Source organism: Phoxinus phoxinus (genome assembly GCF_949152265.1).
Source record: "Phoxinus phoxinus genome assembly, chromosome: 22".
In the NCBI taxonomy this organism is placed as follows: domain Eukaryota; kingdom Metazoa; phylum Chordata; class Actinopteri; order Cypriniformes; family Leuciscidae; genus Phoxinus; species Phoxinus phoxinus.
The window spans coordinates 26,450,713-26,464,699 of record NC_136897.1 but is presented as its reverse complement, the minus strand read 5'-3'; the positions used below and the strand labels follow the sequence as shown (position 1 = coordinate 26,464,699).

At 39.0% G+C, this 13,987-nt stretch overlaps 1 protein-coding gene and 1 long non-coding RNA gene across 2 annotated transcripts in view; one reads left to right on the top strand and one right to left on the bottom strand.

Moving 5' to 3' along the window:
• Positions 1-13,987, top strand: part of tas1r3 (taste receptor, type 1, member 3) — a 45,225-nt gene that overhangs the window by 8,331 nt on the left and 22,907 nt on the right. The gene's annotated exons all lie outside the window — the stretch shown is intronic.
• The window catches only part of LOC306990148, a 40,938-nt gene that overhangs the window by 12,933 nt on the left and 14,018 nt on the right, over positions 1-13,987 (bottom strand). The window contains exon 2 of the long non-coding RNA XR_013795826.1: positions 9,730-9,815. This is a non-coding gene — a long non-coding RNA (uncharacterized lncRNA). The remainder of the gene's footprint in view (positions 1-9,729; positions 9,816-13,987) is intronic.

Sequence of the window (13,987 nt, the reverse complement as noted above, 5' to 3'; positions counted from 1 at the left end):
TTTCTGTTTTCATTTCATTCTATGGTTCACAAAAGGAGTGACTATATGTGGCCAAGAACAACATGTGTGGGAAGCCATGTATGAAAGTATAAAAAGAGATGATTTCAGGCAGAGTGTCTAGACATTGTGAGGGAGGAGAGTGCTTCTAAAAGTAGACATACGCACGAGTAATAATTAAATTGTCCTAAGGCCTACAAACGCTCTTGGCTTCCACTGTTTTGTTCCTATTCTCTTTCCATCACCGTTTAAAACCGTTTTAATGAGTTCTTCCCATTTAAATTACCTTGTGGGTACAGATTGTCCTAGAACATGGCATAAACGATACACACCAATCCTAGGCTATAGGATATATAATCAGAAAATATTTAAGAAAACTATAACAATAAGGGCAATTTCACACTTGATTTTTTTTGTGTGTAAATAGATAATGATTTCATTATTGATTAGTCACGTCTTTGCACTTTGCATAGAGATTCACATCAATGATGGTACTTTAAAGTAGTGGATTTGTTTTGTTTTTAAATGTACTCACATTCATAAAATACTCACATTCATAAAAAAAAAGCTCATACAAACAGCAAAGAAGGAATTCAAATTCATGGTGACTGTTAAATTTAAAACAGAAAAAGGGAGCTCAAATATTATGCCAGCAATTTGTTTAATCCATTTATATTGTAACATCCTTTGCATTGTGGCTTTTGTCAATATCATCAGTTTGTTTGTGATGCTTGGCCTGGGGAGGGCCGTCGCTAGAAGATATTTTAAAGAATATTGGTAACCAAACATTTTCAGTTCCCCATTGATGTCCATTATTTTTTTTTTATACTATGGAAGTCAGTGGGGACCAGCAACCGTTTTGTTACCCTCAAAACATCATCTTTTGTGTTCAACAGAACAAAGAAACTCATAACTTGAGGGTGCAAATGAAGAACTATCATTTTAAAAAAGTGAACTATCCCTTTAACGGTTGACATTCACTAAGGTAGAGCTAAAAATGAATGCAATAGCAAACGCAATTGAGATCTCATTTGTGATTTTCCATTGCCATGGGGTTTCCAACTCCGTTTCACACATTCTGCTGTGTCCCAGCGGACACATACCAAACACTGGCCAGATAAGATTGGGAGTCAGTGAGAACTGCCCATTACCTAAACCATCCCACCCAGTGTAGAGCAATCAATGCAGGGCTATCGCCCCAGTTCCTGTATCAGCACAGGAAGATCCCTACAGGATGGCCAGCCTTCAGTTCCCTGGACGCCCGGAAAACTGGTGACAGCAAATGCGTCAAAGGGAAGAGAGAGGACCTCTGCTTTATATGTTAGATCAATGTGCGTGAGAAAACGAGAAAGGGAGGAATGGAAAGAAATAAACAGAGAAAGTAGTTCTCATGAGTGTTGACGGACATGGGCGGTCAATCAAACTGCATTGTTTTTATAGTGACTTACAAGCATGTGACGTTGAACAGGTTTTGAACTTTTTGCCAATTCATCAGCCATCGTGCACAGCTTCACCCTTGTGAGCAATCAAGTTAAGCATGACTTCAAGCATTTAAAGCGCAACTGTCGGGTTCTGGAAGAAATACACTAAATCTCATTTAAAAGGGAAATTATTTTGATATATATTCAGTATAAACATTCAAGACAAGTCTGTGTGATTTCAACTCTATTAATAAAAGTTTAATGGACAAATTTCCAGTAAAGAATTGCACGACCCATAATCTTGAGAACCAATCAGAGAAGTCAAAGTTACTATAAAGCATTGTGAATGACAAACTATCAAAATATTTTTTTTTAATGGTCATGCACTTAAAATATATTGTTTCTTAGATTAAAAAATCAACTATGAGTCAATAGTTTTATTTAACAATGTTTCTTATTCAATTGTATAATTCGCAATGCTTAATTTTCAGAAAAATACTTGCACTCTAAAAAATGCTGGGTTATTTCAACCCATGTTTGGGTCAAATATGGACAAACCCAACTATTGGTTTAAATTTTTTTATTAATTTTTTTAACCCAATGGTTGGGTTTGTCCATATTTGACCCAAACTTGGGTTAAAACAACCCAGCATTTTTTAGAGTGTGGGCAGTCACGTTTGCACTTTAACATCTAATGGCTTCAAACATCATTAGGGGCCAGTAAAAAAAAAAAACAGGTACACTATCAGTCCATTTTTATGAGGCAAACAATCATCCGCTGCACATTATAGGTCGTTGACAGTATTTACAGACTCATGTTTATTCTTTTGACAAAGTGGCGCCATCTACATTGGTGATTCACATGGGACAGTCTAGTGTGAAGGGAACCCACGGTTGCTGTAGAGACCGAGGGTAAAGAGACACCTACACTGACCACGGCACAGTCTGTGAGTCATGAGAATGAGGCTAGTTCACAGGAAACGCATCCCACACGAGTCCTGTGGGCTGAGCACTTTGGGTCAATCAGCTGTGCCAACATGAATGGAGGAGGCACACCATTACATGTTGTCTCTAGGTGGGAAATAAGAGGAACGGACATTTTGTGCTTGTTCAATTTTCTGCAACACACATGTTTTTATAAAGTCAGTTTCAATAATCCAAATGTCACTCATGCAATGTGATGTAATCTGTGCAACTGGGCGTTTTGACGGCATGCTGTCAACCCCCGAAAATGACCTAATTCTGTTAATGTTAGGCCTGGGAGAACTGTAATTGGCACACTTGGTTGGATATGCACAACTTTTTTTAGACATGGTCAACCACTGGTCAATGGAAGTGGGAAAGTTTTAACATTTGCACTTGCAATTTCAATATTGGCAATTCAATTGAAATATATTCTCAATTTATCATGTAAATGTTTGGACATTCTTCATTATTATACACTCTAAAAAATGCTGGGTTGTTTCAACCCAATTTTGGGTCAAATATGGACAAACCCCAAACGTTGGGTTAAAAATGTAATTAAAAAATTTAACCCAACAGCTGGGTTTGTCCATATTTGACCCAAAATTGGGTTGAAACAACCCAGCATTTTTTAGAGTGTATTTTCCAAATCCTAGAATAATTGATAAATGAAAACTAAGATAACTTGAAATTAAAGGAAGTCACCTTGTGGTGAAAATCCAGTTTTTAATATTGTTTATATGTCTATGTGGTCTTTTTAATACGCATGTGTAAAAGCATAAGTCAACACCATTGCTGAGTAACTGCAGTGAACCAAAGACAGTCTCAAAAACGCGGTTTGAAATCGTTGGTGTTTCTGACGTCACAAACTACCTTGTAACCAATCAGATCAACGTGTGATCGTCAACCAGTGGATCTCTGAGCTGAGTGAGTGAGTGGAGGCGGGGCTCATTTGCATATTCATAGAACTGAATATACCAAATGAGGCAATGGTGTAGAGTTACAGTCAAGCTATTTTAAGGCATGAAGACATTTTTTTTTTAAGGAAAAAACTTTTAACTATGTCATTTTGGTGATCAAAGATGAGTTTTAAAGTGTGTATGTCAGGTTACATTTGTTTTTTAGATATATTAAATAAGGTTTAGATGTCTGAGTGAAAATGTAATTATCATTAAAATTATTACTGTAACTGCCCTACAATAAGCTTTATAGCCATTTCTGTCAAGATCATATTTTTAAAACGCAGCTGAGCTGTGACGTCATACAAGGGAGTCGCGCCAACAAAGTTCTATTCAAGTGTGGAGAGTTTTGAGTCTGAGGAGATCCAAAATCCCCCTCGAACCTATACGATGGCCCACAGCCATACAATTTTGAGCCTCCCAGGCCGGAGACAGATGAGGAGCCAAACAGAAATGTAAATAATTAATATCGAAGAAACATAAATATCTGGTGTGAAGAAGAACCAGTGGAGAGTCGGTCAGGTGTCTGGTAAGTATAGGCGTAACGGTATGTATTCGTATTGAACCGAAACGGTACGGGTGTCACGGTTCAGTGCATGAATATACACGGAGAATACACAGTATAGAAATAAATTAAACTCGCGTGCAAATTAATTAATGCGGAACTACTGTTAGATACGCGGGTTATTTAGGGACACCTAATCTGTAGCTCCGCCTCAGCTCTGAAGCTCCGTGGCTATAATGAACAGGCTGCGATCGATGTCAATATTGCAATGCTGGAATATGTTGGTTGGTGTGTGTGTCTGTGTGTGAGAGAGAGAGAGAGGGAGAGGGAGAGGGAGAGGGAGAGGGAGAGAGAGGTGCGCGGGCGCGATCGACGTGCTTCTACTACAGTAGCACACCGTAGGCACCGCATCAGCTACCAGTCTCACTCGGGTTTTAAATCCCATTTTATAACTCATGAGATCTCCAACCGCGTAGTCCTTCTCAGTGAAATGGGCGCTGCAAATGACCGAAGTCTTGGATACCGAAGCAGCACTGAAGTCAGCGAGTTTGCTCCGAACAAAGTTGACCCAGGCACGGCACACAGTGGACTCTGTGACCGGTTTTAACGGTGTTTTTGCACCCAGCACAAACGCAGTAATTCACCATTGTGAAAATAGGCCTGCGTATACTAACGACCTAACTTAAACAACTAACTAAATAACTAAATAAATGTCCTAATCACTAATCTCTCGCTCTATCACTCGTGCAATTATCCACGCAGCTCAGCGAGCTGGGGAGACGTCTCCCTCATATGACGTCAAACGATTCGTTTGGAATGAGGAGCAGTTTTAAGGGAGGACTGAAAATAACGAACTTTTTCATCTTATATTCTGCCTTTAGGAATCGAAAAACATACAAAACAATACATCAACTTGTCAAACGTGTATTTCCCCTCACTATTTTGTGTTAATCAAAATTAAAAATTTTACCTGACATACACACTTTAAGGGATACAATTATTGACTACAGGGGGACTTTAAATTTAAGCATCTACTTTTAGAAGATTTTGGACATTCATCATCCAACCCAACATCCTCGGATGTTTTTAAACAATATTGAAGGAGTTCGTCATTACACGTAATTTCAAGAATCTAAGCAGAAACATTTAGATCAAAAGGTTTTTAAGACTATTACAATATACATTTAGTCACGCATACCCAGACTTTTGACTAGCAGTGTATAATTTATCAGACAGACATCCAATGGAAATTTAACGTGATGGCAAAGGTCCTATTGTTAACTTTTTCACCGTTTTGAAGCAGTACAGTAGCTCTGTTTAGGACTGGCTGAGAGTGCTGTACACTGAACTGAGCGAGTGGGAATTGAACAATGGCCGTATTATTGCCAGTGTCTTGGGTTATATGCTGGCAGGCTAACAGCATCTGACACAATGTGCGTTTGTTAAGATGGTTCCGTCTCATACACCATTCATATTATATAACAGTCTGTTCGGTTCTCAGAAAGATGCAAAGAGTAGCCTGAATATTTAAGATTTGTCATTTTTGGCGGGTGCTTTGCATCTTCTTGAAATCTTGTGTGTAACATACTTTAACCAGGTACATGCGGTGATGGGTTTAAAAGCAAACATTAAAATTGCCTCCCTTTCAATTCATGTGTGTGAATTTGAATTGGCCACACCCGACACCTCAGGAAGTTCATTTGGAATTTGAATTAATTGAATTGCAATTCAAAGTAATTCAACACAGATAATGTACTGAGCGAATTGTGCTCTTTCATCTGGTTAAATTGACTAAATATGTTCAAATATATAACTAAATACAAATTTATGTTATATTTGCTCATAATTTTATGTTAGCAAGGCCTATAAACCTGAAAACTTCAGGCTTTTAAAACCTTTTTCAAGGTTTTGTCAAGCCAACATTCAACGTTTTGTCAGGACAAATTGAGCTTTTTTATTTAAAAATGTAACTTACATAAACGTTTTTGAATTAATATTTAAATTAGACTTTCTCAATTGTAATTCAGTTCAAATTTAAAATAGTATCACTACTTGTAAAGTATTGTGCCTTCTTCAGGGTTTTCATGTATGCAGAGCTTGACTGGCGCAACTCGAGTTATCTTTGCAGCAGCCAATCTAGTAGTATTGCACGACACCGGGTTCCTCCTATATCCGTCTGTCTTATGAACATTTACTTTTTTACAGAATCTGTTTTTCCTTACTATCCCGGTTGTGTTTACCTTTCTCCCTGGTGCTGAGTGTTCCCAGGACATCCACGTCAGCTTCCATCTACCTACAGTTCTGATAAAACCCAGTGTTATGCACACTGAGATAAGGCTCACTAAGTCAATACCCAAATATCCTCTTTAGACAAAAACATTCTCCATATCTTTACACAATAAAATCTGGTTTTGGAATGGAATGGATACGGGAGTAACTAAAGTAGTAGTGACACAACTAACTTTTTAAGAAGTGTTTTTCAGTAATGTGACAGCAGTTTTAAAACAGTGTAGCTTTTCCAGTAACAAGCTAAAGAATAATTAATTCCAGTGAATTATTTTATTTAGACGGTTCATCTGAATAAACAGATTTAAAAAAAAGAAAAGTTAAACCAATTTGAGACTGGACTCTGGACTTTTGTATGGGAATCAGTCCCGTAACTAGGATTGTAAAGGGCGTCACTCACAAAGTACATACATGAAAATATAACATAATAAAATATAATAATTTTCTGTTTACAATCTCAACCAAGTTGTATATCTTCAACACTCTAAAAAAAAAATGCTGGGTTGTTTCAACCCAATTTTGGGTCAAATATGGACAAACCCAGCCGTTTGGTTACATTTTTAAATTACATTTTTAACCCAACGTTTGGGTTTGTCCATATTTGACCCAAAATTGGATTGAAACAACCCAGCATTTTTTAGAGTGAACAAATGCCAAATTTAATGTCTCTCCTTACAAGATGCTATCTCTAAATTAATTTCACAAAATGTGTTCATTCTATTAATTTAGTTATAATTATAGCATTAAATTAACTTTGAAACCAAAGCATTCCTCTAACTCAAACATGGTGCTAGTAATGCCAACGTCATAGGTTTGATGCATGAACTGATCAAATGTAAACCTCAAATGCAATATAAGTCACTTTGGATAAAAGAGTCTGCCAAATGCATAAATGTAAAGTCAGTTCCCCAACACTGCTGCATTAATGCAAATGCTCGCGCGCACACACACACACACACACACGTCTATTTCTCTGTTTGCCGGAGGGAGGGTCAGTCGTGCACTGCTTGACCGAGCTAATAGACAAATAACAGGCGCACTTCTATGAATGATGGTGAACTGCTTATATTGTGACGATGAGGGGGGGGTTTCTCCAGAAAACCATTGCTAATTGGTTGGACTGTCAGATATGGAATTTGTTAAACGTTGCGGTTGGTCTAGCCTGCAGCCAAAAAAAGTGACTGGTGTCCTTCTAAGAAAACCAAACATTTGATTTAATTGAAAAATGGTTTGCCAAATGAGACATTTGTGACTAAATTGTGAAAAAAACAAACATGAATGTCATAGTGTGGCACTACTATAGTCTGTCTATAGATTAACGTCTAACAACTGATTTATTCAGCTGAAAATGATCTATTGACATTCATTATGTAAACATTACGACAACAAATGTTTCTTTGGAATTGGAACAGCCATTGCCAAACAACCATACCTGCAAACTTCCAAAAAGATTACTGGTTTTGTTAAGACGTGTGCTATTCGTTCTTAAGGAAGCTGCTATTTTGATCAACCCAACTGTGAATGGCAATTGTAGGTCTACTGTTTCATCTACATGCAAAACCCACGCACTGTTTGTTTTACTTGTTTCCATAGTGATGTTGTCATCCATTAGAAGCTGAACTCAATAGCGCGGGCTGAGCTAAGATAATAGTCCTGGAAGTGTTTGTGTCTGTCGGATTCCTCACATCGTTTACATTGTTCAACCGCTCGATGAGACCAGTGTTACTCACTGACCCCTTTTCCGGTGTATTAGAGGAAACCGCATGACTCAGATGGATTGCCTAACCCCCCCTCCTCCCGCCCAATTCACCCGGCTTGGTTAGGGAACTACAACCACATGCAATGTGCAGATGTTGCTTATTTTCAACATGCTTTCAAGGAAACAACTCTTGAAAAGTGACATATCTGGTCAAATATAGCCTTAGGAGAGACATCCTAATATTGCTTTTCTTGTGGATTTAGAAAGTACTTGACTTGTCAACCTCAGAAGTTTTATAATAGTCTTGTGGAATAAGATCCATTAGACTATAATAAGTAAGTATAACCATAAATACAAGAAGCTGTTACTATATATTTGCCAAGATGAGCTACCATGTAAATCTAGCACATCAGAAGTGGGACTATCCGGCCATAACCTAACTCATAGCTAAACTATTGTGAATCTTTTATCTGATCAGAAATGTTTCATGGCTCATTGGCACTTGCCTGTCCTAGATACAATCATAACCTATAGCTTTAATAACATAACATCTGCAAGTCTCACAACAGGAGATAATCCTCAAATGGATCAAGTATATTTTCCTTGCTGCAAAATACAACATTTCAAACTTCATAACGTCAAGTTTTTAATATAAAACACAACGCTAAAGGCTGAACTCCAAGCAAGCTGTGCTTTGAAAATAGTGGCACACGCTTAAGATAATTACGGTATTCTCTGTAGGAAAAGCAGAAATGCACTTTCTGAGCATTTCTTGCTTTGAGTTGGATAGCAAGTTTTTTTTTCACATAATGACAAAACATGCTGCCTTTACATAATAATGAATATGCAAGATGGAGGGAAAAAACAGCAAGACGCAATACAAGGGTGAAAATATGTCTCTATGATGCATATGTACAGACACTTTTTATTTTTTTTAACTGTCTGAACTTTTATCTTTTAAATCTAACTTTGAGAGAAAAGTTCTCAAATGTATATTCCTAAAAAATAATGAATATGTGAGACAAGGAGAAAACCAATGAGAAGCAATATAGACATAGCTCTGCCTTTATCCACTAACATGGTGACAAAATTACTAAAGAAATTCAAGCTTTGCACTTTTGCAATATGTTCTATAGAAATTCAACAGCACAGTATGAAGGTGCGTAAATCTCAAGCCTCGGAAGCTAAGGGCAATTCTAGAGGCCTGTCCTTGTGCACTTGCAGAACCAGCTCTGTCGGATATGTCAGTGTCCTTTCCCCTGTCGCTGTGGGTGAGGTTTGAATGAACCTTGGCTGTTGTTGCAAAAATGGTTTTCACAGCCGGATAGTCATCAATTAAAACACACCAAGTACCAGGGTTGCTTTACATAACGCAGCTAATAGCATCTCTGTGACCCATTTAAGATATTCAGTACTCATACATACATTTAGATGGCAAAACTGTCTGTATTATACATAAATCATCATGCTCTGATTCGTGGCTAATTTATCACCAAGTTTATTAGCGTAAAAACTTAATGTTCCTGATTAACTCTGTGCTTCAATGAGTTTTCTTCCTGTAATATTTGTGGAGCAGTTAATATTTAGCTTTGCGTGTACCCAGCTACACCTTGCAAGTGCTTACTCTTATTCCGTAAAGTGTGTTAACCTCTAAACATGTGTGTGTTTGTGTACATGTGTGTCTCTTTGGGTGGGTGTGTGTGTTTGCATGTCTTCTGTGCTGTAGGTGTTTGTTGTAGGTTTAAGTGTCTGCTTGTATCACTGTTTGTGACTGCAAGTGTGTGTGTGTGTGTGTGTGTGTGTGTGTGTGTGTGTGTGTGTGTGTGTGTGTGTGTGTGTGTGTGTGTGTGTGTGTGTGTGTGTGTGTGTGTGTGTGTGTGTGTTTGCTATTATACACACCTATTTGAATGGACTAAGCCCATCTTATCCAGATAATTTCTCTCCATGTGTCAGAATCAAGGTCACGAGCTTGTGTTTTAATGTTGCTAAAAGAGAGAGAGAGAGAGAGAGAGAGAGAGAGAGAGAGAGAGAGAGAGAGAGAGAGAGAGAGAGCAGAGGGGAAAAAAGAACAAAAAGAAATGGTCAAACTGGAAAGTCAGGATTTATGAAAGCAAGAGAGAAATGTGCGAATGCAAGCATCTGATGAGAGACGAAGAAGACATACCCTTCCTTCCTGCAACCTAAAACTAGAATCTGTGTCACTCTTAAAGAAGTTGACAGTATATTGAATAACTATTATTGAAGGTTTCCTGTTACCACGCCATTTACTATTACACAACTCGTCTCCCTGCTGTCCGGCCGCAGTGTGGACGTCTCCAGGCCCGCGTCAAAGGTCAAGAGGTCACATTCCTGGAAGCATTCTTCCACGGGGATGTGCAGTTTTGCACATGGTGTGTGTGTGACTGTGTGTGTTGCATGTATGAGAACATGTTAAAAGTGTAGTTTTGTGGACAACATTCCTGCTGGAAAGCAAAATCAAGTGTGCTACATGCACTTGTCATGCAGATGATTTATGTGCTACAGTTTCTTTGCACGTGATGCGTCTGTTATTCTGATTGGTCCCTCACAGTATTATGTGGACAAATATTTTTGTATAATGACGCTAAATTGTCCCACGCATCTGATTCCCTACAACCCTGACATCCTCTAAAATATATTATTTTCTTTTTGATTTCTATTCTCTTCAAGTTGAATTGCTTTCTGAATTTTAAGTGGTGCCACAGTTATAACCTTATTGCACTTTTTACAATCGCATTGAATTTCAATTACTGATTGATTTGATTGCATGAGTTTCAACTGATGAAGGTGAATTTGAACTCTTAAAACTCATAAAATTGAGTAGAAATGCCAAGTTTAAAGATGTTGCAATGATGAAAAGTCTTTTATAGTCACAAACAAACAGGGAGGATTTAACTGCCCAATTAAATCACATTTGGATGAGCATTGTGACATCACAGATTAAGCATTGACGTATTGATTTCAAGTATCTGCTCTGTCATTCTGAAGTCCACGAATCAAAGTATAGATCCATATGTCATGTAATCATTTCTTTGTCATTTGTCACTAAGGTGTAACCATGCTGGGGTGGCTCCATCATATTTTTCAGCAGTGCAATCCTGATGTACAATGTGAGAAGGAGGAGCTCTCTAATGGACCTGATGCAGAGGACCTGACAAAGGGTTTCCCCAAAACTCAGCAGACGAGCCAGTTCTGAGTTTTTAAAGGTGGAGTGCCAACGCATTGACTAGCCAGGGAGGTGAAGACTGACTGCCGGTGCTTTTGAGCACAGGTGTTTGTTTTGACAGCATGCTAAGAGAGACAAGAGGCCTGGCTAGTCCCGGTAATCCAGACACAAACACATGGAAGTACACACCGATATGAGCACGCTTGCAAGTGTACACTGCTATGGATGCCTGCTTCAGACACACAAGGGTGTGGTGCATTAGTACAACTTGTCTCTCACTCGCTCTCTTTGAATGGGCCACTTGGGCACTGCTTATGTCATAATTTCCAGCCTTTGCCACCCTAGAACACAAAATAAACAATGACAAGAAAAGAAAAGAAGGCTCATTTTAAGATAAACATGATGGGGAGGGCGCTAGACCTTACACACTACTTCCTCGCAATGACTCAGTGTTTAGACTGATGCTCTAATTTAGTGTTTGGCGGCACTAAACAGGAACATTTGAAGACGCACGTCCCGAAATCTCATAACAGTTACCGGAAATCTGACATAAGGCAACAAGTGACCCCCCGTTAAGGAGAGGAGTGTGTGTGTGTGTGTGTGTGTGTGTGTGTGTGTGTGTGTGTGTGTGTGTGTGTGTGTGTGTGTGCGCGTGTGTGTGTGTGTGTGTGTGTGTGTGTGTGTGTGTGTGTGTGTGTGTGTGTCTGTGTGTGTGTGTGTGCTCTTGTTAATGTGATTAATGAGGACACAAATGTGTATAGTGACATGTGTATTACACTGGCATTACAACTTAAACGTGGTTTATGAGGACATTTCACGAGTCCTCGAAATTCAAATAGCTTAAAAAAACATAAAAAACTATGTTTTATTAAAAAATTAAAAAATGCAGAATGTTTCCTGTGATGGGCAGGTTTAGGGATAGGGGCAGTGTGTGTGTGTGTATTGGGTAGGTTTGGTTTAGGGATAGGGGCAGTGTGTGTGTGTGTGTGTGTGTGTGTGTGTGTGTGTGTGTGTGTGTGTGTGTGTGTGTGTGTGTGTGTGTGTGTGTGTGTGTGTGTGTGTGTGTGTGTTGGGTAGGTTTAGGGATAGGGATAGGGGCAGTGTGTGTGTGTGTATTGGGTAGGTTTGGTTTAGGGATAGGGGCAGTGTGTGTGTGTGTGTGTGTGTGTGTGTGTGTGTGTGTGTGTGTGTGTGTGTGTGTGTGTGTGTGTGTGTGTGTGTGTGTGTGTGTGTGTGTGTGTGTGTGTGTGTGTGTGTGTGTGTGTGTGTGTGTGGGTAGGTTTAGGGATAGGGGCAGTGTAAGGGGAGAGAATATACAGTTTGTACATATATTCTAAAAAACATTACGCCTATGGAGAGTCCTCACAAGTATAGCAAAACAAACTGTGTGTGTGTGTGTGTGTGTGTGTGTGTGTGTGTGTGTGTGTGTGTGTGTGTGTGTGTGTTAATCTACAAATGCTGACAGACACATTGAGCCAGCAGTCACATTCCACTGGAGTCAAGCAGCAATTTAGCCCACTATCCTGAAACACACACTCTTGCTGCTGTAATTACTGCTGTTTGATAGAGCAAACATCCCTATTACTGTTAGTCATACTTGGGCTTAGGAATCTGAACAAAACCCCTCTACATACTAAACTATAGTAAATAAATCCTTTTTAGGAGTGTATGCTATTACTTTGCTAAGCACTCCAACTTGTGAGTTCTATCAGCCCAAATTGTTCGAATTGAAATGTATTCAATTTAATTGATTACATTGAAATATAAATGACATTGTGTCAGAAAAATGACAGAATATTATTTGTGTGTGTGTGTGGGGGGGACTATCGTTTTAATCCTAGACATCCTGGAGATTTCAAATCCATATCACTGCCAGTCTTATAGGAAGTGTACGTAACCAACACGGCACATCGTAATTTCTGCTGGGAAAGCCCACCCTTCAGGACAGTCACATCCAATCACCTTCAAGCCCAGATTAGGGGGAGTCAATGGGTGCACACTAAAGCCAATGGAATCCACATGAGTCACATCCAGAGTCGGGATGTGTGAGAAGTGACGTATAAAATGGAGGAATACTATTGCTAATGTGCAACAGATCAGAGTTCTGAAGTGCATCTCAGGACGAGTGGTTTCCTGTAAGTTTTCCACAATGATTATCCACAGGCAACACAGAGACGGTGGCCGAATCCCAGGGGCCGTAATTTTAAACATATGTGCTTATAGAAACATGTTGCCCAGGCAACTTAATCCTGTTTAGCATCATTGTTAAAATTACATCTGCTTTCAAACTGATGGAGAGCAAAGTTGTATTTAGAGGCTGCTCTTTCATAGATCAAGAGACTGGTGGAGTTATCAACATTGATTCAGATGTTTCTCCTAAAATATAAAATAAAGAAATAGACAATAGTTGATCAATAATAAGTATAAGTATAGAGCTAGTAGTCTGGATTTTATATAAATGACAAGCTATCTTGGCATGCGATGAATCAGACTGTCCCTATGCAACACATTTCAAAGACACAAACTGTTTATTTCCCGACTCTGAGATGTAACATTTCCTAGAACAGCTTCTCTAGAGTAGTTTTGTCATGTCGAGTTCAGTGATTCAGGCAGTTTACCAAACAACTTCATTTTAAAGTTGAAAATTTGGGTTTATTAAATCACAAACGCATCCGTGCTGAACCTTAAATGACCTTATTGCGATTTCTCGTTAACCCTTACTCTTCAGGATTACATATTTTAAGGATTACATGTCCTGTCTTCTGCAAACATAACTCATTTTCCTCTTTGTGTGTCTTCTGCACGTATGTGTGTGCGTTTGAAGTCTGTCTCCTGTGGGCCTTGACGTCGCCCCGAGCGGTGGGCGTGGCTTTGGCAGAGGTGTGATTAACTCTGACTGACTCAGGTACAGGTGTTTTGAAAGTAGAGGGACGCACCTGTAACATCCTCCTGCTTATTTTAGTTTCAGACTGA